Source organism: Opisthocomus hoazin, chromosome 2, assembly GCF_030867145.1.
Source record: "Opisthocomus hoazin isolate bOpiHoa1 chromosome 2, bOpiHoa1.hap1, whole genome shotgun sequence".
Lineage (NCBI taxonomy): Eukaryota > Metazoa > Chordata > Aves > Opisthocomiformes > Opisthocomidae > Opisthocomus > Opisthocomus hoazin.
Window position 1 is genome coordinate 18,830,835 of NC_134415.1, and position 24,708 is coordinate 18,855,542.

The 24,708-nt window shown below is 40.4% G+C and overlaps 1 protein-coding gene across 1 annotated transcript in view; it reads right to left on the reverse strand.

Moving 5' to 3' along the window:
- KCNK5 (potassium two pore domain channel subfamily K member 5) overlaps positions 1-24,708 on the reverse strand; it is a 36,728-nt gene that overhangs the window by 11,687 nt on the left and 333 nt on the right. The gene's annotated exons all lie outside the window — the stretch shown is intronic.

The window sequence follows — 24,708 nt, forward strand, 5'->3', positions numbered from 1 at the left end:
ACACAACATGCTTAGATAGCTTTGGTGCAGTGGGAAATACGTAGCTGCTTTCCAAGCAGCATAACTTTTGCCCATACTGAAATAATTAAATATTTTGGCTTGAACAAACGAATGGACACTACACAACTGAACAGCAAATATGTGGGGGATTTGGTGGTTTTTATTTTGGGTTTTTTTGCTTGGTAAGTCTGTTAGGCAATGTCAGAGATGCCTTTATTTTCACATGCTAGGATACAGAATGGCCCAGGTTGCCTGTGCTGAATTTCTTACACTACAGAAGATTTGCTCTAAAAAGTCTCTGGGTAGAAAAATAGGGGTCAAGGAGAGAGAAGCAGGTGGTAGATGGAGTAAGTGTTCTTAATATCTTTAAAGATGTCATTTAGAAAATACCTTTTCAAGTATGCTCAAATTCAAAAGGTGAAAACAGTTAACTAAGAATCTATGCATCACCTTAGACCCCACCTTGTGACAGTTTGTACTGACAAAGACAGGACTTTCTTTTCAGTCAAACGACTTCTGCCTCACAGTAATCAAACCCCCTCTTCTCCCTCATTCCCACCACTCCAATTCTGCGCGTTGGCAAAGGAAAAAGGAAAAGAAGATCTAGAGTCCCTGGAGTTATTGCTGAAAGTAAACAGACTTGCAATTGCAGAGGGAGATTTAAGATGCACATAAAACTAATACATCTTCTGATGACATTAACACGAGTAGAAACCGGGATGCCATTTGAACACAATAAAGCAGACAGTTTGCTCTGTTTGCAGGTACTTTCCCACAGACAAACCCCAGCACTGCTCCAATACAGACTTGTGTTTCCTGGGCTTGATGATTTTTATTAATCCTCCAATGACCAGGTTCACTCAAGACTTAGCAGATGTCACAAGAACTAGTTGTTGATCCTCTTCTATCTTAGGCAAAGGAGAGGAGTTTCTCTCAGATGCTTTGGGCACATGCCACTTGCATCCCCCCTACGTGAGTAACAGTAGGGCTGAAAAGCTCTCAAAACAAATTTGAAACAGCAAGGAGAAGCCTTGACCCACATAGGTATTGTGTATATGTTCCTACCCCTATTTATTCTACTTCTCCATTTTCTGCTGGGCCAAGCCCAGAACAGCAGCAAGATTTTCCCAAACTGGGAAGCTACATACTAATGCGTTTATTAAATTGGTTTTTTTCTATGGGCCTGTCAAGGTTTGCTAGGGCAAGTCTCTATGGTGGCTTAAAAGCTTGCAATAGTCAGACAACCCATCTTAGCTGTCCTTGTCTTTGTATTAGCAGGAGCGATGGTTAAGTTTGAAATTTGATTGATACCACTGCAAGGTAAAATTTTTCACAACAGCATGACAATTAGTCCCTGTAGACGTAATGCAAGAGTACAAAAGTAAGAGAACAAGTATGTTGAAGTCTGCCTCCAAGTGAGCTTTATCATAGCTTGGTATACGCCACATGCCATTTTACTTCGGCTTCTTGGCCTTTGGAAGAAGGAGAAATGGGACAGAACTATCACCTTCTGCCTCTGTAAGCGTGAACAAGTGCTGTTTTCCTTCTAGGAAAAGAGGAAAATCTTCTTTCACATCCTCCCTTCAGGTATTTATGCACATTGACGAGATCCCCCTGACCCTTTTCTTCTCCAGGCTGAACAGTCCCAGCTCTCTCAGCTGTTCCTCACTGGAAGACTGGAGCACCCTCCAGTCCCTTGCTCACCTTAGTGACTCTTTGCTGGACTCTCTCCAGCATGTCCTATATGTCTCATATTGGGGAGCCCAGAACTGGACACAGTACTCCAGGTGTGGCCTCACCACTACAGAGTAGAGGGGAAGGATCACCTCCCTTGACCTGCTGACAATGCTTTGCCTAATGCAGCCCAGGACACCTTCAGACACAAGGGTACATTGTTGGCTCGGATTCAACTTGATGACCACCAGGACCCAAGGTCCTTTCCTGCAAAGCTGCTTTCTAGCTGGGTGGCCCCCAGCATGTACTGGTACATGGACCCACACAGGGTTAGTGATTTTAGTCTAAGAATTATGGACTGCAAGAAAGCTGTGATACAGATTTTGCATATCAAGTAGGAATAATTTCATATTCAGCATGAAATCCTTGACACTTTAATAAGGATTAGCTGGGACTGATAGCAATGAGCAATAGGAAAGAAAAAGGACTTCTGGGATACTTATGGTTAGATAGACAGACAGATCAGACTAAAGACACAAGAAAATAAACAGGCTATATAAACCACAGCAACAGTTCCTGCTCCACAGGCACCCTGTTACATACAAGAAGAGCAGCCAGATACCGCTCAGCACCAGGTCTCTTTCAAAGTGGCTGAATCCTCCCATATTATTCAAAGCATTCCCTGGAGATCTGACACAGAAGTCTAATGGTAGTTTTAAGCTTCTCCCAGTGGTATCAATAATTCTTTTTTGAAAACACCAAGTGTTTCTCCACAAGAGATCTAATTGAACTATTAAGCCTGAAATCAGAACCAGTGGCTTTCATTCTACTCTCAAGAGTATTACCATGTACATAAAGAACAATCACAGGTGGCTGCTACATCCAAAAGCAGAGTCCATTACAGCAATAACCAATGCCTCCTTTCAGGACTCCTAGGCTTTGTCCTCATTTCTGACTCTGAAGGAACATGGAGTAATTTTGCTTCTTTCTCAAGTTCTTTTACTGAGGATGTAAAGATTTAACACACAGAAAACCACTGAGAATTACAAATCTACCAAGTACTTCAGAGAATTCCTACAAGGAATAAGGCTTCAACAATCTCTTTTCACACTGACATCCAAATATTTTATATAATTTGAAGAAACCAGAAAACTGTGCAGTACTTATCTAATCATGGGTATATACAGCACTGACAACTTAGCCAATCATAATAAAATTATTCAGGGTAATAAGTTTTATCGTATCAGAAGAAACTCTATACTGCTGTTCATCTTTAAGCAGATTTTAATTTTAACCAAATCCAGCAGCAGCAGTGCAAAATAAATATGTGAAGTGGTACAAGAAGCTGTACGGACATCTTTCACGGCTCTTAAAAATCAAGAAAAGGCTTACAGCAACTCCTAAATTACTTTAAAAATAAAAAAAATAAAAATCCATGTCATGCAAATTCCACACCCTTCTGTTTGTTCCCCATAGTTTTTGCAGTTACCTAGGTTTTCTGGCTCCAGCTATACAGTTACAGTAGCAGTCAGCTGTTTATAATATAATCAGATTTTAAAATGCAATCAAAACATATTTAATTGTTAATGTTTATCTTTCCAATAATAAAAAATTTTATCACATGTTAAGACTCCCAGGTCAGATATACAGTACAAAGTTCTGCTGACCTACATAATATTGTCTCAGGACTACATGCAAATAAAGAGGAAAGAAACCCTGTCAGTCAGCATCGTTTTTGAAGGAAAAAAGTCTGTGGGTGGTCACAGCTAGACTGACAGAACATCTTCCTCAGACTCACCAGGCAGACAGGCAACAGTGGCTATGGCCAGAAATTTCCTGTCTTGTTGGCATATTGCACTTTGACATCTGCTTGCGTATTAAAAGCATCTGAAGCTATTTCACTGGCACAGTCTGAATTTGCAAGTACTTTATAGCTAGATCAAAAGTAGTAGATTCACAGTCAAACTAGGAATATATTAATCTGGGCTGATAGCTGTCATAGCTCACCTATTGAGTAAGTTTGTGTGTCTAGTTGTTAAGCAACAAATATATATTTACTATAATGATAAATGCCACAATCTATGGTTTTGAGTTATAGTAGCTGGAGAAAGAGAAAAAAAAAATAAGAGATATTTAAAGCCAACTGCCTTCCCCCTGCACCCCCAGTGTGTCCTGACCGAATGGAGCATACTGCCCATCAGAGAAAATACTTTCCTCGCCCGAGTATCTTGGCAGCTTCAGGTTTGGGTAAGAAAAGGGAGATAGAAGCCAGCTATGAAACTAATGGTTTTACCAATGAGTAAGAAACTTCCCCCCCCCCCCAATTACTTCTCCTGTCTAGGTATACGAGGTGTATATATGGAATGATGTATTAACATCTTCTGTTTGAGCTCTCCAAAACCTTCCTATTAACCTATATCTTTTGGGGACTAAAATATTTCCGCTCTCTTCCCAGCCTTCACTTCCAAAGACAGCTGCACTACTGCTAACAAAATCTTGCTATGCCACGATGCTTGCTTTGGTAGCCAGAGACACAACGTGACAGAGCTGCAGAAAGATGAGAGAACACACAGAACGTTAAATGATTTCATCAAGGCAGCAGAAGAGCAGCTATTCCAATGTCCTCTTTAGGAGGGCTGCTATACACGTGTCTGCGCACAAAGAAATCAAATCAAAGCTCATGTCTTCTTGGGGAGGGGGAAGAAAAAAAAAAAAAAGAAATCTTTTGAGGATTAGAATACAAAAGAACCCCACAGCCTAGAATACAAAACAGCGGCACCCTATTTGGACACGCACATTTCTGCCAGCCACTTGGCAGCTGGCACATTTAGTAAATAATTGGCTCAAGGCAAGAGTTCTCAGGGAAGCATGGTAGTAACTATCCAACCCTCCAGATCAGCTCAAAGTCACCAGAAAAGCACACGCTTGTGGTTCCTGCCATCCTTTTTTTTTTTTTTTTTTTTACCCCCATCTCTAGTGTAATGACAGGCTTGTCCTGATTGCTCACTTGGACTCCGAGTTCCAAGCTGCCTGAAACACACTGGCACTCGAGCAGGGCCAGCGCACAGGGCCAAGCGAACAAGCTTTTCGGGCTGCCGTAGCCTCTTGACAGTCTCTGCAGGACGATGCTAACCAGCAGGACTTAGGATAGCTGACCTTTCATTTCCCTCTCAGCATTATCTGTGTTCGCAATATGAATTTCATGTTTGTCAGGACAAGAATCATGCCAGATGTGAAAAGAAGTCTTTTAGCTGAGTCCTGGATTTCCTACTTCACTTCTGTGGGGAATGGTTTGCGACCTTTTTTGTAGAAAGACAAATAAGACAAGTGAACCATATTGTCTCAGTCTAACAGGCAACACCCTTGTGTCTTGCTAACCTGTGAAAATTGTGCTGTCCTTTACTGACCTATGCAGGCAGACGAGTTGGAAGGTGGTTGGGGAAAGAAACGCAGGATGTGAGTCAGCAGCACCTGCATTAGAGAAGGATGGTGGGATTTAATAAATTCCACATTTATTAAAGAGGACATCAGTTGACTACACGAGTCGAATTCCAGATCAACCAAGCATATAGGAGTGAATCCGCAGTTAATTCAACTGCTGTGCACAGCATTTCTTCCCAGATGGCCTACCCTAAGTTGCTAAGTTCTCCAAGACTCTTGTTAATCCTGGAATCTGTGCAGTCTATTTTAACAAACGTAAAAGTCAAGGCAGAAACTTGGTAGTTTACTAGGACAATGGGGTTATGGCCAGTAGCCACCTACCACAAAGCCAAAGTTGAAATAGAGGCAAAAAATAGGAGGTAGTCATTGCGGGAATAATGTTAACTTTTACTGCTAAAAGAATAAAAACCCCACAAGCCTCATGCTTGGCGTTGACAGATGGAAATAATAAACCTAACCAAAAGCATATATGAACATTACCCCAAAAGCTAGAGATCAATATGCGTATACATGACTCCTTTCCCCTTATCTATGCATTGAACTAGAACAAAAATAAAATCAGACCCTGGAAAGCAAGCGTTTGTCCCAGTGTTTACATTCCTACATAGATCAACTACAAATAGCAGGGGGCAATTTTTCCCCTTGCTGTCATACACTGCATTTATAAAAGAGTTGATTAAGTGTTACTGCAAGTAAAAACATATTTCACATTTTTCAATCAACAGTTTAGTCTTAAAATACAGTTCCTATCAAAGGGTAAACTTTTGAAAATTTCCACTTGGGAAAAAAAAAATCCTGGCAAAATATGGGTTTACATACTTCAGGGGAGGGTTTTCTTTCCAGCAACAGTAAGATTTAATCCAGAATGACATGGTATTGTCACACTCCTACCAATACAGCAGACAGAATGTTGTCTTGTCAGTTTTCCACAGTCTTCAGAGAAAGGCGAACTTTAAGTTCTCCTCAACTCTTCTTTTTAACTGCTTCAGCATCTGTGTTTTTTTTTTTTGTTTAACTATGTAATTATAAAAGCTATTTAAATTTTCTAAAAGTGACTTTAAATGATCCACCAATATCTTAGTATACAAAATAGAAAAGCACATCTATAGGTCAAATGCACTGTAGATACCACATTTTACCCAAAAGATTATAAAACAGGATTGAACTTGCTCTGCAGAGAAAGTTTAGCTAATCTTGTTGATTCTTCATTTACCCGGGCAACTTCTCAGTGTCTTAATTCTATTCACGCAATGGTGCTTCTCAATGCATAAATGAATTACAGAACCAAGACACTACTGCTTTCCCCTAGTTAGGCTTAACTTCGGTCTGTCAGCAACTTGGACCTCCATCTAAGCATACCTTTTCTTACCTAACAGAGCCTCCAGCACATGCCACTTCATACAGAGCTGTCCCTACATCTAAGCATTTAAAGAATGTACGTAAATACATGCCTGGTTTTCACTTTGCATAGTTCTGTTGTATAGCAGGACAGCAAACCAGACATTGCTTGTGTCTGTTAATTTTGAGTACACCTCAGAGAGCTTTTTACACACATCTTGGTCTTTATTTCTTAATTAGACCATTTTGTCACATATCTTTATTGATTTGTTTGGGGTGGGGTTGGGTTGTTTTTTTTTTTAAGTATTGGGTAAACTCCTGTTCCTAGACTTCAAAGTGCTTAGCACTTTTTTTTTTTTTAAAGCAGCCTTGCTTATTTTATTGGATGGAGAAAGCACAGAGTGGAATACATTGTCTCGTAGTGGACACTGAAACCAGATTCCAATGAAAGTAGTGAAGTACATGCTATGAAGAGAGCCATGGATTACAGCTACAGATTCCTTTAAATTTACTGATTAGCCAGGAAAGCAGAACAAGCTATGTAGTAAGAACACCTGAAGATCACAACACTAAACATAGTTAGGCATACAAGATACTACCAGAGAGAAACACAGAAGCATTCAGAAGCAGGAAAATACTCCTGACTAAATAACAGCGTCACTCTGCTGTAAAGAAAACCTGTGCATGTCCTTCAAAGAACATGACTGAGCTTGAAGAGGGACTAGAAAACCTTCACATCTTAAACCTATACACATACTTCTATGCTGGAAAATATTCACTATTTATTGTAGTTCTGAGGAAGCTTCATCTGAGGTTTATTTAGGTGCTCAGAACTGAGGAAGAACACAGAAATACCCCAAAGCAAACTGGGACTGCTCAATAGTGATCTCCAAGATATCCAACAGTCTCTCTCGCGGAGATAAGCCAATGAATTCCTATATGCATCTGAAGTTGTATCAGGTTAGCTGCTCTTTCTAAAATTCACATACCAAATCCCAGAATAACCTGTATGCACAGAGAGGATTTAAACAAAAGCATCCCTGCTACGGGTTAGTGTACTACAGCATACAGACCCCAGGGCTTTCCAAAAATGTTGTGAGTGAAGCTTTTCAAAAGCACTTGTGTTTGGATGCAATGCCATCATAAATAAAACTGAAGAGATTGTAGTATCACAGGTCCCTATCTTTATTAAGCTAGTGGCCTAAAAATCCATCCTGACCTTGCAGAAGAGACCTCCTCTCTAACTATTCTGCTAAGTGGAATTTTCCCCCACCTTCTCCCAAGCACTGAAAACGGCACCTCTGGCACCATTATTTGAACAGACCACCATTATGCATGCTAAACAATGCAGGAAGCTCTTCAGTGGACCGAGTCTCAAAATTAACAGAGTGAAAACTTAAATAAGTCAGGGAACTTCAGGGTTTGTTTTTTTTTCTCCTGGATCTTGTTTTAACTATTTGTAAGTGCAGTATGTGTGGGGGAATAGTATTAAAAGATAAATTTGTAATAGGGACCAAGCATCAAGCCTTCTTAATCTCTAACTGCTGACACTGACAACCCAGTGAAGAGAGGAAATAATTTGTTTAACCTGCAAAGGATATTCTCGCTAAAGACAGCATTACAGGCACAAGCACCTCTTCTTGCCACTGTTCTTTTACTCTATATGCTTCCTAGTTGGCAAAAAGAACGAGGGTAGAGAATGCACATTTGTCACAGATAGGAACACTTGTTATTTCATTCTTTAAAGTGCTCGTTTGTTTTCTTGTTTTTTGATTACAATTTAACCAGACTAAGTGATACTTTAGAAAGGCAATCTGTTAATTCACCCATATTGGGCAGAACAAATCATGCTGTTCAAGCACAATTTCAATTCATTAACCAGAAATAGCTCTAATATGTCATAGACAAGAAGGGTAGAAAAGGTTTTTACACGCGAAATTAGAAGATACACACTCTACCCTGGTTTCAGCTTGTTATCTGAAGGCCATGCAATAAATCATGAATTTAGGGGAGAAGTAAAGAACCATCTTCATACTTGCTTGAACCTGAAAGACTCATAAAAATTTAATTGTGGCTAATATTTATGAGTCTGGAGGCCTCAGGACACAGTCCAGTGGAAACAATTTGTGAGTCTACAGTCAAATTAATTCCACATTATTGTTTGCAAATAGAGAAGGTAAGTAATTGTGCCAGCTATTCCCTTCTCGGGAAGGTGATCAGAATTAGACAAAGCATGAGCAGGTTGTAACAGGATACAGAAGAACCGAGGATTAATATCTTGGGCACTTCTACAGTGCCAGCCTTAGATGTATTGAATGTTCTTCCCTTCTCCTTCTCTCTTTCCCCCATTCCCCCAGTTAAAACCAGACATTCATGTATTGACCATTTTAGTAGTTGGTACAGATGCAAATGCTGGTCACTGCAATGAATTCTACTCTAGCTACAGCAAGTCCTTAGGGTTGCTTCTACATGAAGAAAGACTTAGTATTGCTGTAAAGTACTGCAAGATTATGTGGTCAATCAGCACTGGCAACTAACACCATCATCTCTTCATTCCCACCACAGTGAAGGCAAGCTACACAAAACGTATTGATATTTTTGAGTTTTGCATGGAAAGCTACAGCTGAGTAATAAACCTAATCGAGAGAGCTTGCCTGAGGACTTGATGCTTCCCCAGATGCAAGTGCACTCTTTTTTGTTGTTGTTTTGGTTTGGTTTTTTTTGTCCCTTGGCATGGAGAACAAGGGCTGAGAGTTTTAAAGTTAGTGGAAAATATCCTGGGAAATAATCACCATTGGCATGATGAGAGAATTATCTCCTGTGGGACAAACGAGTGGGCGGGGAACAAATGTACCACTTAACCCTCCTAGCTTCCCAGCTTCTGCAGTATCTGAAAATTAGTAGAAAAACAGTAGTTCCAGGAAAGGGTGTTGATTTAACAACAGAAAATGCCTGCCTGTAGAAGAGAACCACTGGAAAACTATCTGACTTATTTGAGTTATATCCTTCCACAAGAGAGAGCAGACTAGCAAAATACATCTTAAAGTTTATCTACTTTCTGTAATTTTCTCCTTCAGTCATGCTATGAATTAAATCTCTCCTTCAATTAGCCTGAAGAGGAGAGTTCCAGAGCTTCTGTATCTTGAAATTGGACCTTATTGCCCTTGAAAGCAATATAGGTTTTGCCATCAATATTATTTAGAGAAGATAAGGTCTCATACTGGTGCTACATGAGTTGTGATAAGCCCCAGCAGTCCTGTAAACTTAAAAATTTGAGTAATGACAGAACAACCAGCTACCATACTGGCGGTATCTTTCAGAGTCATTTACTGGCATCCTTTCAGTCATTAGCAAGGCCAGCACCAGCAGACCTTTCATTCACATTACCCATGTACTTGGACACCCTGTAAATCTGGTGATGTTACAGACTTTGGTATGCCTTCAACATATAAAAACCTTTTTCAAACATGTATTGCTCAGCTGATTTGAGAAGCCTGCAGACAGTCCTGGTCAGTTGTACACTAAATCATTACTGCTTTAGTTGCAAGGATAACATACCTTAATGAAAAGCCATGTTTCAAAAATCCTGTATTTATAAAGTGGACTTTAAGATATCCTAGTCACTCACTGCAATTTATTCTGCCTCTCCTTTCCCATTCTCTGACATAAAAGTGCTGTCACAACCTACAGCAGTAAATGCAAGGGGAATCCATTTTTTTTCACTACATCTCATCAGTACAATCGTACAGTTTAGGCATCTCAACAACAGAAGGACATCAATAAAAAAGAAAGGGGAAGAACTTCAAGGAACAGCTAGATGCTTGATATCCCTTTCTCTTTCTTGCTGTCATTTTGCAAAGCACTGGTGAAACTTAACTGGTGCAATTTCTACAATTCTGGTCATCCGCCTTCAAGAAATGGGAACAGAGGAAGACAAGGGCTAGGAGAATGAGGAGACTATTATGGGTCAGCCAAAGCAATTTTTACTGCAAAAATAAACGTTGAGAGGGGACAGCATTTCTTTCTTTTGTACTACATCAGAAACTACAACACAAGAGCACAAACAAAAGCCATTTAAAGCAAAACCCAGTGTTGGTATAAGAACAAAACAAAAAAACTGAGCATGAGTGAAATTAAACTGTAAATTAAAACAGCTTCTCAACCTATGCAACAGTTACTAATCAAAGCATTCAGTATGGTAGCGTAGGTGAACCTCCCTGTCAAACCAAGGTTCAGCTTAACAATGATTGATTTAGTTTAATGTAAATATTTCTACAATGTGGTGTTACAGGTAAGATTTTGAATCTGAAGTTCTTATTACAATTATAATGCATCGGGGAGCATATTATTGTCCCACAGGAGTAAAATCCTCATACTGAGGGAGGAGTTTTTCAAACAGAAATTGTGAGAAAGAGTAAACAATTTCACCATTTTCTACGGCACCAAAGGCATGCAGGAGTTTTTGCTCAAGGATTGACATGATGTAGAGTAGATGAGAGATAAATGCTAAAGAGTAAAACAAATTACTTGGAAAGAAACAACAGTACTGATAAACAGAACACTACAACTTTTGCAGCACCAGCTTGATTTATACTTTTTCCTGGCAGACTTCTCATGAGTTCAAAAAGGTCTTTCTACAAGGCTCGAGCATCATAAAATACATGTTATTTCCTTTACCGAGTACACTAGTGGCTCTACAAAGCGGGCACATCACCCTACTGATTTTGTGAAGCTTAATCTTAAGGCCACATTTAAGAGAAGTGCAAGTCAAGATCAGTGATTTTGTAATGATAATTTGCACTTGTCATATGTACAAAGTGTTGTTCTACTGAAGGTTTACAGATGGCTGTTAAGACTACAGCTACAACACAAGAGCTATACCCTTCAGACCAAGCAAATTTTGCATAAAAATTTTCCAGCTGATAATGGAAACAGAACGCTAATCAAGGATTGCGGCAGAAACTACACAACTGGGGGTGGTGAAGAAGGGTAGATCTCTGTTCTTTTGTTTTGTAAAAAGCAGAGCAAGAGCTAGATTTATCCTTGCAGCTTTCCAATCATACACCTCTATTTTACAAATTAGTATTTTAAAAATAGGCAGCTTGAGAAATTATCAGTCAAAAGACACATGAGCATTTTCTATTAAGTCCTCACATTGTGTACATATGTGTTTGGGGAAACCTGCTGTACTCTGCCCAGTCAGGATTTGGATAATGCTTATTGATTCCACGGTCTGCAACAAGTTCTGTGTTTTGCCTTTTTCTCCATCCTCATGGAAACTCCCCATTGCTTTCCCAAACTACCTCTACTGAAAGGAATGCCCAGCAGTAAATTCAAGAATAAGGCCACAAACGGATGTTCAGCTCAAAGAAGGCTGGACCTCTGCACATGCCCATTCTTCCTTACCAAGGCAAGTTGAGGCCAAGCCAGCATTGGTCATGTGACTTTACAGAAAAGCTGAGAGTAGTCAGGTCTCTGGAAATATTAATTTTTGTTTCTGTACCTTAAGTGTGTAATAATGAACTATTGCGTGGCTAGATTGGCAATTTTCATTCTTAGAAATGAAATCAAGCATGCAATCAAGTCCCTAAGAAATCACAGAAGAATCCAAAGCCACTGTTTGGTCAGAAATCTAGCAGTCATAAGCTGCTACCTGGTGAATTTTGAGGTTTTTTGGCAAATTGATCCGTTACAGTTGAATGATTAAGCTTCCCTTGACTACCAACCCTTGCTGTCCTGTTGCTAACTTTCTCTTTGTCATTAATAAAGCATGCTAGTTGTAGTGACCTCCCAGTCCACAGGTGTGAAAAAGAAGACTAGGGGTAAATTATTGTAATGAGAGAATGAATTAATTCTGCAATAAATCCCCAAGTTTTGGAATAGTTTCTATTTTACGACGAAACATGAAGTGAGAGCTAGGTGGTAAGAGCCCCATAAAAAAAAAAAAAAAAAAAAGAAAAACCCCCAAAAACCAAAAAAAACCCACCAATTTGAACAAATGGAGCTCTGCTTCCATTCTGCAGTACAAATAGGTGTTACTGTTTCCTCTGGAAAAAAGTTCTAATTTGTAGGGATATTAACCTCTTGAAGGCATGTCAATATTTTTACAGCATGCACTGTTTAAAACTTGCTTGTGTATGATGTATAGCATGGACAGTTAATTTTCCTATAAGTCATAATTCACAGGACAAACAATGTGAGGGATATTAATGGAAAGAGATCAACAAGGTTATTTCCTTTTTGTGGCTTTCTGCAGAGTTAAATAAGAAGTGAAACTCATAATTCAGCAAATTAGTTAACTGGAACTATTTTGTCATTGCAGAATTGAATGCTGAAGCTTACCTATTTGTGATACTTGCAGATACTATGCTTGAATGAACTAATGCTGCTTAACTTTATTTCTCCTTTCCACTTATGTGCAATGGATGTAAACACCAACAGTTTTGAAAAGGCAACTGGATCTGACAGATCATGACTACAGAACTTAACAGTTGATATGGATTTTTCCCCTCTTAATTTCAGGACTAGATTCCAGTTTAATGAACTAGTTAATAAAATATTTTGATGAAAAGCATATTCAGTGCTTTACCAGCATTCCCTTGCTCTAGTGATTAATGCAATTATGGAACCGTTTCCTTTTCACTTTCCCAAATTCCACATAGACATGTTTTGAAGACAAATTAACTAAAGGTTACTGCTGCATGAGAACTGCAGCTGTTCTGCAGATGCCGAGTGCCCCAACTTTTCTTTGGCCTCTGCTTACTCTTATTCAGAAATAAAACCTATCAGACGACTTCACAGCTTTCATTAATACATCTCAATTTTCAGGGCTTCTGTCCCAATACACTTATAACACACTTTTCCTTGGTTGGGAAAAAAAAAAAAAGTATTTCAACAACTTTTGTGTTGCATCTGCTGAAATTAAGAAATTGGAATAATCTGTAATAGCAGATTAGGCTTCCTTCCTATCTGAATACATACATGGTGACTAATGTAGCCAACTCCCCTTTAAAAGGGCTTTGGAAAATGCTGTTGTCCCCATTTTTGAGATAAGAAAGTGGAAGCAGAAGAGTCAAGAATTTAATCAAGCCCTCACACCAGTTGGTGACCTATGTTGGGCAGAGTTAGAACCAGACAGTGTTTGCATGAGGCTATTGAGTCGGGACCCATTACATAAGCAGATGCTAATCCAATTTCCAAAATAAGGCATTTCAATTTAGCTGCAATTGATCTAAGTTGATTTAAATTAAACCAAAACAATCCTAGTGTCAAAAAACCCACAACAGTTTACTGAGATTAATTTACTAGTTGGGGAGGAGTTGAACCATATCTTTGATCTGTTGCAATTGCCCCCGCCCCCCCCGAACAAGGCCTCAAGAACCGGAGCAGCAATCCAGCCGTCTAGTTAATCTTTGCAGATTTTCACCCACCTGTAAAATGCTATAAACTGGAATATTTGGACAGAAACCCCTTGATACTACACAGGAGAAGTAAAAGGGCAAGCTTAGTTTAAAATGCTGCGTTCTCCCCACCCTCATGCTTTCAGTCTATAAGAATAGTTCATTAGGACAAGTCAAAACACAGGTGATCCAAGCTTGACAATGTTGCTTACAGAGGCCTAAATAAGCTTTTCAACTCACTGATTTTCAGCATAAAGTAACATTGTATTATGAAGTGTATTATGCTCTCTCCCATTTATAGCCATATACAAAAACATGCTTCAGATTAAGAAATTTACGGAAAGTGACTTTGTTAGAACACTCTAAAAACTGCTTGGAGTTTGCTTCTTAGTAGCTAGGACCAAAAATCTTACAAAAATGCTTGTGAACCGAAAGCCTGTATTTCGTGCCCAAATCTCAATATGACATTAAAGATCTTGCTTCTCTGAAGACAAACGAGAAGCTGCTGCCAAAGCATGCCAGGAGCATCACACACCTCGCTTCCTGTTTAACCACCCATCTTACAGAGACACAAGTTAAAAAAAAAAAAAGCAGGTCCTGGTAAATCAACTGTTACTTGACTGACAGTTCAGTGAGCTTACACGCGCTAGAATAAAAATCTAAATTTTCCCAACAGCGTCAAATCAATGAAACAAAACTGAAAGTGATGAGACTTGGTGGAGCAGAGTACTAAGTTAGTCAAGTAGACTTTTGAACTACGGAACAAGAGCAAGAGTCACACTGTTGGCTATTAACTCTTTGTGGTAGAACCTTTACTAACTCACCTTGTTAGGCCAAACAAATCACAAAGTTTCCAGGATCAATCAAAAACTTTACACAAGCTCAACCAGGCTAGTCTCTCTCCCTGTATCGGTCCATCAGACAGCGGGAGGAGGCAAGGCAGGCTTCCAATGTCAACATGGACAGGATGCTTTGTATGAATAGCATGGTGACGGGTTTATGTTAAGAGGAGTAACAAGGGGGAAAAACCTGCCACAGGAGCACTATTTGCTTTGAGATTTTTGTTACTATATATTTAGCTTTATCCAGGGCTTAAGGTGAAACAAAATTTTGTTATGTTATTTGCTACAAATGCCTTCAACACTAGTAGAAGCAGAGGTGGCAGCTCTGGACAAATGTTTTCAAATATAGATACAGAGATCTGCCAGAACAGTTAGAGCACGATATGAAGAAGTGCAATCAGTAACTAAGATAAGCGGGCTGGGAAACAGTCCGATTCAGACACTCTCAGACCTGTAATAGCCTAACTTGCCTAGTCTATCTTGTTTCTTCTGCTGGGTGAATGAATTAGACTGGTAATTTGCTAGTAAGAGCTGCCTATACATTAGAACATTTCTTAAACACAGTTGTGTCAGCATACACATAAACCCCATTTCTGCAGGAACTGTGCTACGTCAAAAGCCACAGATACACACCCCACATGTACACTGAAACACATTCTTCTGCTATTTTATTATGTTCAGCATTATACTCCTAAGTACACAGAAGGTGCTTTCTTCCTAAGAGAACTTCAAATCAGTAACTGACAAAAAGCAGAGCAGATACTGCTTCAATAATTCTTCAATAATCTTTTCAGTCCTGTATCACGTTTAGTTCCTGGCCATAAACCGATGGTAAACAAGTCATGACATATCTCCTGTAGAAAGTGTTTTGAATAAGTGAAAAAACAAGTTTAGTCAACTGAAAAAAAAAAAAAAAAAATATCTTTCAACTTTAAGACTACCAAACTGTGCACACTTCCAGAGCCATAAAGTTTTCCATATACCTGCAGGTCACTCCTAAACATCTAACAAGAGGCAAGCTGAAGGCAAAGAGTAAGGTACAGCATCGACATGTGGTAGGCAATTAACAGACCCTGTGCCCTGCTACTTCAACTGTCGCATCCCTGAGGATGTATGAAAGCCAAACCACTCTGCTGTCGTCTTGTTACTGTTTAAAGGGAAGAGGGATCAGCTGGCAGAAGCACTGTAGTTGATGCCTTCTGTTTGTTACACCCTTCTTCCTAGCCTGGATTTCCTGCAACTGACATCTCTAACTCTACAGGAGGCATCTATTACCTTCTCAGAAGCTGAGACAGAGGAAGCACTTGCACATTGCTAAGTAGAGAATCCTCAAGCCTAAAAGCTGCTTGGCATACAAGATGCTCAGAAAGTCATCAAAACCACATATAAGCTGCAGTTACGTCAAATAAGTGAGACTGTTTTCCTAAGATGCAGAGAACTCAGCTGAAAGCACCTAGTCAATGCCTAGTGTGAAACTACTTTACTGCAGTGTTTCTCTGCTAGGAAACAACAAGCAGCCAGCAGTAAGGACATCTGTCCAAATTACCAACTGTCTAATTGTAGCAGAGCTGAGCAAGCATTCTTAAAACACATGCAAATTAAGCCAAGGCACTCTCAGAGGGTGAACTCTATTTTACTTCTCTTAAATGTAAGATAAAGACACCTATGCTCATTTCATTAATCAAGTTGACAGCTTTAGGACCTTGCAGAGACTACGCAGCAACTTCATAAAAAAGCAGTTATCCTACAGTCACAATCCAGCTAAGATCCTACCTTGGAAATTTAGCATTACTGTAATGAATCATAGATACACAATAAAGTTAGCTACTGGCTTTGCTGCTAAATAGAAGCAACTTCAAAGTTTTTTATTCTTCCTTTCCCTCCTCTTGCCTTCCACCAAAAAAGCCATAAAAAAAACTAAGTCGGAAACATGCCAGTGTTATTTTAAAAGGGAAAATCGATAGTGACACAGGTGGAAAGCTTTCAGAGTGCCCTGATATCAATAAGAAAGAGTGATTTTCTAAGCATAAACTCCAATGCCCTTCAAAAACCCTGTGCCAACAAGGCAAGCACTGATTACAGAACTGCCCTCTGCCATTCTGCAGTCACGTACACACCATTTACACAGGCCTGAAGGTTGAAATACTAACTTAACTGGCAAGTTATCATAGTTCATCTATTTAACTTGATTTTAACACATTTGCATTACAGTCTGTGAAGCTGGTTAGCAGCAACCGTAACAGCTGAGCATGTAGTAGGACAAGAGTTCCAGCCAGATTGCTGTGAGAGAAGCCCTGGGAGAAGTCGGTACCACCAGTGAGTTTGATTGGACCCCTTCTCTTTATACAGCTGCTTGGCTCCAAACATCTCCCCTGTTTCTTTGGTGCCTGGAGGAGACTCATCAGCCTTGCTTCCCTCATAGGCCAGAACAAACATACTTACAGCTGCTGTTTCTCTAGCAAGGGACCACACATGATTCTTGAGCAACTTTCCTCCAAAGCTTTTTTTACTCCTTGGAGTGAGTTGGAAGTAGAAAAGACAAGCAGAAATATGAGCACTTGAAGGGCACACACAGAAGACATCACTGATGAATTTGATACTTTAGTCAAGCCACCAAAAATACTGTATCATGGCTGACTATGTTTTCTACCTCAGGATCTTCACAACTCTGCAGAACTAGTTTCAAGTTCCATTAACTATCACTCATTAGCTGTCATTATCTGACAATCTTATGAACCTGGAGTCCAAATTAACATTAAATAACTAACAACTTTATTGTTCAGAAGGATCAGAGTCCAGAGACCTGTGACAGGTCCAACTGTGACTTTTTTGCACCTGTTGCAACCTCCAAGAGACACACAGGTCCGAGTTTTGTTTGTCACCAGTTGGAACCTGCTTACACAATACTTGTAAGATGCCGGCACAGAACAAAGTCAATTTGCCAGTTTGCTCCATCATGATCCATGTCTACCTTTTCATTAAGGCAGAAATATAGTGCTATAGATGGACTGATCTGTAGCAATTGATCCCACAACAGGGGTTAAATAACAGGTCCATCACAGAAAACACTACAGATACACTTATTGTTAGAAAAGGAACTTGATTTCAGGTTCAACGGAGGCTACGATATACAACCTATTCTTAGTTTCCTACTCCCTTTTCACATTCATGTTTCTTTCTCTTAAGAAAACAGCTTATGAGATTTGAGTTTAAAACCTTTCAGAAGCTACTTTGCAACTAATAGTGCCTTTGATCCACTAGAGCTCACACAACAAAAAAAATTATAACTACCTTACTGATTTGACTGTAAATAGAGCTGATCGGGCAAGGCATGCCTAGGAGGGATCTTTCCTGCCTACAGTTAAAATGTCGATAAATACATAATTAACACAGTAATATCCAAGATCTCTAATATAAAGGCACGATAAGATGGGCGGACACAGAAAACAAACTGCCAGTCTGAAGTTCCCTGCTAAAGAACTTGGTGTTTTAAAGAAAAGATCTAGTAACACTGAACTGGCAGTGCTGTTGAGAAACCTGAATCAGAACGAAGATGGGAAATAAATAAAAACTAAGTTCTGCCTTCAAGCCTAAGCCATCCCTTCAATGAACAGAGCTAGTAAAAATGCAGAGTGCGTATTGCATGCCGTATTTTAGGGGTTCAGTCTGCTTCTAAATGTGGCTCTCCTGAGGATGTCTGTAGCACCACAAAGAGCTTCAGGTGTGACCACAGTGGTAGTTTAATTTAGACGAAGACAACTCTTCCAGTTGTCCCCTGCTACCATGTTTTGTTTCATACTACAGAGCAGACTCTGACCTTGTGAGCCAAGCTCATTTTGGACTAAACAAAACCTAAAGACATACTCCATGAAGTATTTAAGTCCCTTTAACTACTTGCTTGTAGGCATTCAATCCGTAGGATCATAAAAGAGTCAGCACAAAATAAAATCCTACAGGCAGTGTGATTAGCAGGACCATAGCACCAAAGTGCAAAAGCATTCTCGTTTGCTCTCCTGCTAATCAGACTATTGACTGCCACTTGCAATCCAGCTTGTTTCTGGTTCTATGTTACTGTGTTGCCATATACTAGCAGAACCTGCAAGAAATGCGATTGCTCTGAAGGTCAAAAGCATTCAGAGAAAAGCTAAACAATTCACTTTGTTTAATTAGCATTAACAGCAAAAACAATTTGTTTTTAAAAAGGAAATCTGTAGAAAGTCATCACTACACTGTATTTTCACTGGCTACAGAAAGTATCTTGCAATAACCATATATACAGTATGAACCAAAGCAGGGGTTCCAAGATCTTTTAGGACAACACACTGTTGATAACCTGCAATCTTCTTGCATGCCATAGTCTCTAGACCAGAGCTTGGCAGAAAACACACCTAGTAGTAGAAGGTAACACGTCAGGTAAGACAAACATTCTGTTCCAAAGTAACAGAATGACCAAATGCTACAAGCACTCAAGGATGAAGTCCATGGCAGGAAAAAGGAAAAGCCCATAGCGGGAAAATTATAACTTCTGATCAATTGCTATTGCTCCATCAGCAAAGAGAGTTGCAGTGTACGCACTATCAGCTTTGTTTAACTATGTTTCAAGAAAGTTTAAACAATTTAATGGTTAAACAGGGAAAAAGAAAAAAAAAAACCACACAACAGAAAAGCATGCCTGCTTCCATGTGGTTTTGCATGTAGAACCACACAGAGAAGAGCTGTGGAGTAACATAGTACTGCCTGTCTTCAATTTTCCTCTGCTAATGCTGCAGCGCCAATATCCATAACTCATAGTCTGAAATGCCACAGAGCACTGTGGACAGTGGCCCTGCATTTTCTTCTCAGTTCATCCCTGCTGAATTTAGAGTGTGCATAACTAAAGATATACATTTGAAAAATCTAGCTACACCTATTTCTCAGGCATAAGCCTTAATTTGCACAAGTTTTTATACAATAGGCATTAGACGTAGTTGTTAACTTTGCAGTTAAAGATTATCCATTGGCAGTCCATGCGAAAGTCGTAGTCATGAAAGGGACAGCTCACCTGGCATTCCAGCTAAGAAATTCAGTCTCCTATTTGCCTCCCCCACCTTCAATACCTTAGATGGAAGGCATCAGGAAGTTAAAGACCAACCAACCAAACCCCAATAGTCTAGGATCTCATTTATGCACCTGCTGAAGAACACAGGGGAAGGCAAAGATTATGAAAAATATGCCCCTATTACCCTTACATTGGAAAACAAATCACTCTACAAATCATAAGCAAAAGCCATAGTCTCTTTATTGAATGTTGAGCTAATGAAAAGCATTTAAAATCTAGTTCAATTTTTTCAGAAAACTATGGTTTGCAGACACTGTCAAGAGTATTGCATGCAGATTTAAACCCCAAGGTACCAGCTTGGAAGTAATGCATTGTGAAAAACAGTGCTCAGAATCAGAGAATATTTTTAAAGTTTCATAATAAAACTGACAAAATCCAAGAATAAACAAATCCAGAAGCAAACTTCAGCATCCTCAACACAAACCAAAATCCTGCACATGCACCTGTTGGAATTTTTGGGTGGAGAAGACAACCTGGCTTTAAAAAACAGAGGGGAGAAACTATTATTAAGCCACTCAGCTGTTACTTCCTTTAGCATAATCCTTCTGTGTGCCATGTATATCCTAGCAGAAGCTCTCCTTAAAAGTCTTCTAAATGTTTGTTCGCAGCACTGGATTTTAAGTCTAAACATTTAGGTTTCTAAAGTTATCTCTTCAGCCTGTTTAAAGTCTTGTATGCTTTTCAAATAAAGACCTCAATTGTTTGTTCTCATACTCAGTATGTTTGTCTGCCTCTTGCAAATGGAGCCAACAGTTTCTCTTTTCATTTTATTGCTCTGTTTTGAAAGTAATCATTTTCACTCATCTTCACATTCTCCCCTTTCTTTTCACCAGCTTTGATGTTTACCAATGGGAAGCATTTTTTTTTTTCATGATTGCGGTGGGCAAATAAAAAGAGATTTCCCTGTAACTAAGATGTGGCCCAGCAAACCTTTGCTCATGTGAATAGTGACATGAGGGTCAAGAGGGCTCCTCCTTGCATGAATAGCTCCTTTATCATTAAGCTGATATTTCACAATCAGGATGGAGTAATAAAGAGTAAAAGTAAGGAACTGGAGAAGAGGGAAATGACTGAATTGCCTTACATTGGCCTCTGTCTCCAAAATTCATTCCTACTGCAGGGTAGGTGAAGGCTTTATCACTGCCAATTTCAGCCTTCTCCCTCTTCCTAAAGAGTCCCAGCATTCTGGGCCACAGTAGCAAGTGGTGAGGACAAGCCATAGACTTTTATCAACTGACACTACTTTCAAGATTCTGCAATGCCAATAAATATGCCACAGTTCCATCACTATTAAAATTGTTTATTTTTGCAGATACTCCACAATGTTATGAGACATTTATTCCAAGGTAACAGTACATAGCAAGGAGAGATTACACAGTTCCTTGTGTCAATACATGGTTGTGGTTGAGCGTCTTTGGGGGCCTACATAAATTGTCATGTGAAGCATCTCAGCCACATTTTCATTTGAGCAATCAGCTTTACCCAGAAAAGCATGGGCAGGCAGCAACCAGCCCATACACTGTCCAGAGTGAGTCACCTTTAACATCAGGGTCTAAGTAGCATTACTCCAAGAAGAGTTCAAGTACTTGCTTTACACCTTCTAGTTATGATAAGCAATATGGTACTTACAATAATCAAAAGCAAATAGATTCTTCACGTAAGAGAGTTCTAAAAGCTATTTTTAAACAAGTTTGTTTTTAGGTATTTCTCAGTTGGGATTAGGGATAAAGGCTTCCTTTTTAGCATATCCTACAATACTCATCTTGCAAGTTTTCTGAAAGTATGTTAAATACATTTCGATAAACATTTATTGCAGTGTATTTCTACTGTAATGTGTTGTGACATCTTTATTGCAGAATATAAACTTTAGACAGTATTTGACATAATACAGCCCACTTAATAATCACTTCACTGTTGGTACAGAGGTACCAGTCTGTATGTGAATTGAGAACCTATGCTGATAAGCTACTCGTCCTTTTAAGCAGTTAAGATCGCACTAGAGATCAAACTTCTTAGCCATTCCACGCACAGTTTCCGTTGCACTTATAGCTAACATTAGGCTCAGATGAACACACAAGCTAACCTGGGTGGGGAACAAGGGCAGCAGAGAGATCGGTCTCTGAATAAGTCAGTCCTTGTCACCTTTCAGGCTGCTTCTGGAAACAAAATTGGTATTGTTAGTTCAACATTTCTTGGCATCCCTGCATTTTACTAGCAACCATTTAAAATTCTATAGTTGGTAATATTTGTTGACGAACCTTATCTAGTGTGTTTTAAATGGGGAGATTAAAATGAATATAGCAAAGATCAACGTGGCTCTGTAGAGTCACATGAGTGTCAGTAGGGACCACAACCAGAGTGAGGGAAAATGCTCTAAGATGAAGACTGAAGGCCATTGAAAAAAGAGACAAGAGCAGAGAAATACATCAAATCACATCAAATCCCAAGAACAAGTTCAGGTAATCCATGGAAGAGGCTAGAGGAAGAGGCTCAGAGGAACAAAACAGAGGTGGGAATGAGATGGGGGAGAGACACAGTGGGGCAGGGAGGGTGGCTGGCAGTGGAGGAAATGCATGTTTTCAAATCAACAACATTCTGGATGTATTGTACCAGAATAAATTTGGAGGTTTAAGATGAAAACAGGATGAGCAGGATTTGCCAAAAGAGAACAGATGTTAGCAGTGTTTTAAAGCTTCAGCAGAACCCAACAGAAGCAGCATGGATAGTGGTTGAGAAAGGACAACTATGAAGAAGACTATTTCTGATATACTTTGCAGCTGAGTCGGGATGAAATCCTGATGTCCTTACACGATTCCCCCCCACCTCAGTTAGCTTCAGCTGGGCTAGGTATCACCCTGCCATCCTCCTCTAAGAAATACCACTTCTTCCCATCACGTCTCACATGAAAGTTGAATAACAACAGGAACAAAACTACAAGTCTGGAAGAAAGCAGGCAGTGAAGTTGCCAGTTACCAGTTAACCTGAGCTTAAAATGACAACTGAGATATCTATGAGGGATCATCAGACCAGCAAGATTGGACATGGAAAGTCAGGTGTGACTGGAAGTAGTACAGAGGCAAAAATGATATCCCGTGAATGTGAGATTATCACCAGGAGCTAACACGCACTGAAGAGGGAAGGCCCTCTACATTGTGCTGTGGAGAGATACTCAAACCAACTATTTTGATTTGGCCATAGTCTGCCTTACACTACTTTTTTTTTCCCCCTCCTCACTGCTTCTGCACCTACCCCCATGCTAGAGTGCTCTGTCATTCAGTCCATTCTAATGAATGGCCCAATAACTTTTTTGTTGTCATTTTGTATTTTAAGAAGAATCTCTCTGACACTTTAGGATTATTTGTGATAAGGATCGGGGGGGGGGGGGGGGGGGGGGGGGGACGACACGACGACACACCCAATCTGGATGATTCCCTGACACCAACATGAATTTCATCCTAAATTGAGCCAGAATCTATGTCTGCAGCAAGTTAAGCATGTCAGGCTTAATGCATATCCCAATCCAAACAAGTTTTTTTTTTTTCCTGAGGATGTTAAAACAGGTTTGGGACATAACCTAGACTAGGGTTTCAGTAAGACTCCAGAACAGAAAAAGCATACTCGAAATGATAGCTGTGACCGGAAAAACATAGCATATCTTTCACTTTCCAACATCCCTTTATAGTTTCAAGCCTCCATCAACCCATTCCACTGTGTACCACAAAAACACATTTAACAGGGTACTAAGATGGCAACAGTAAGGACACTACCACCAGAAAGCTCTGCTATCTGAAGCAAACAGAAAGCAGCCACCAACTGAAGAGAGAGAATTCAAACCACAAACTTTGAGGATCAAGAACCATATCCTCTTCTAAGCTTGCACGATATCGATTGCACCAATAGAACGAACGAGCCGTTTTCCCAGTCGCCTGTATTTTAGCATTTTAGTAGACTTCCAGTGAATTTGAAAATACAATAATGAAGAAAAAGAAAGAATCCAAAGCACAAGGACCAGGAGACCTAGTCAATATAAACATCCCTAAAATAAAGTCTCAAATGACTCATTCTCACCACTGGAGCCCCACATATCTGGGCAGCCTTTTTTTCTTGGTTCGCCATTGCTTTCCACCACACTTTAATGTATACCACATCCATAAACAGGCGTTAACCAAGTTTATACTGCTCTACGAATTAATACATGCTATTGATTAACAATTAGCTTTGAAGAGGCGTTCTGCCAGATGAGCGAGACAGGACGGTTATCAGCTCCTCGCGTCTTGGAAAGCAGTCATTCTCTTAAAGAAAAAAGAGCAGCGGGAGAGTTGCAAGCATCCCTCCGTGCGAGCCTTTGCCCCAGTCACCCCGGCTGACCTCCGGGACCCGCACCCGGGCGCGCCCTCCTCACAGCCGGAGTACTCAGTGCGGGGGGGGGGGGGAAGTAAGGGGAAAAAAAGAAGAGAGGAAAGAAATCAGACCAGACAGAGAGGATCAAGACGCTTGGCTTCACCTTCCTCACAACAAAACACCCATGGAGCAGAAGAGAAGCCCACCCCGGGCGCTAGCACAGGAGCTGCATTCAGGGCCGCCGGGCTCGGCGCGGGCCCCGGGCCAGCCAGCTACGGCCGAAAGCGGCCCCGAGCACCTCCACCGCTCGGGGCTCGGGGGGGGGGAGAAGGGAACGCGGACCCGTTTAACCACGCTGTCGTTAAGCGGTAGGGAATGACTCAGAGCCGTGCCCGCGCTCCCGCTCCAGGGACAGTTTTTCAGGCACCGAGCTCCGCGAGGACGCAGCAACGGTCGGGTTTCGCCGGGCAGGCGGCGGCGCTCCCCGCCCGGCCGCAGGCGCGGAATGCTCCGCTCCGGGGCGCCCGGCGGCACCTGCCGCCGCCCGGCCCCGGCCCCGCCGCAGCCCCCGCTG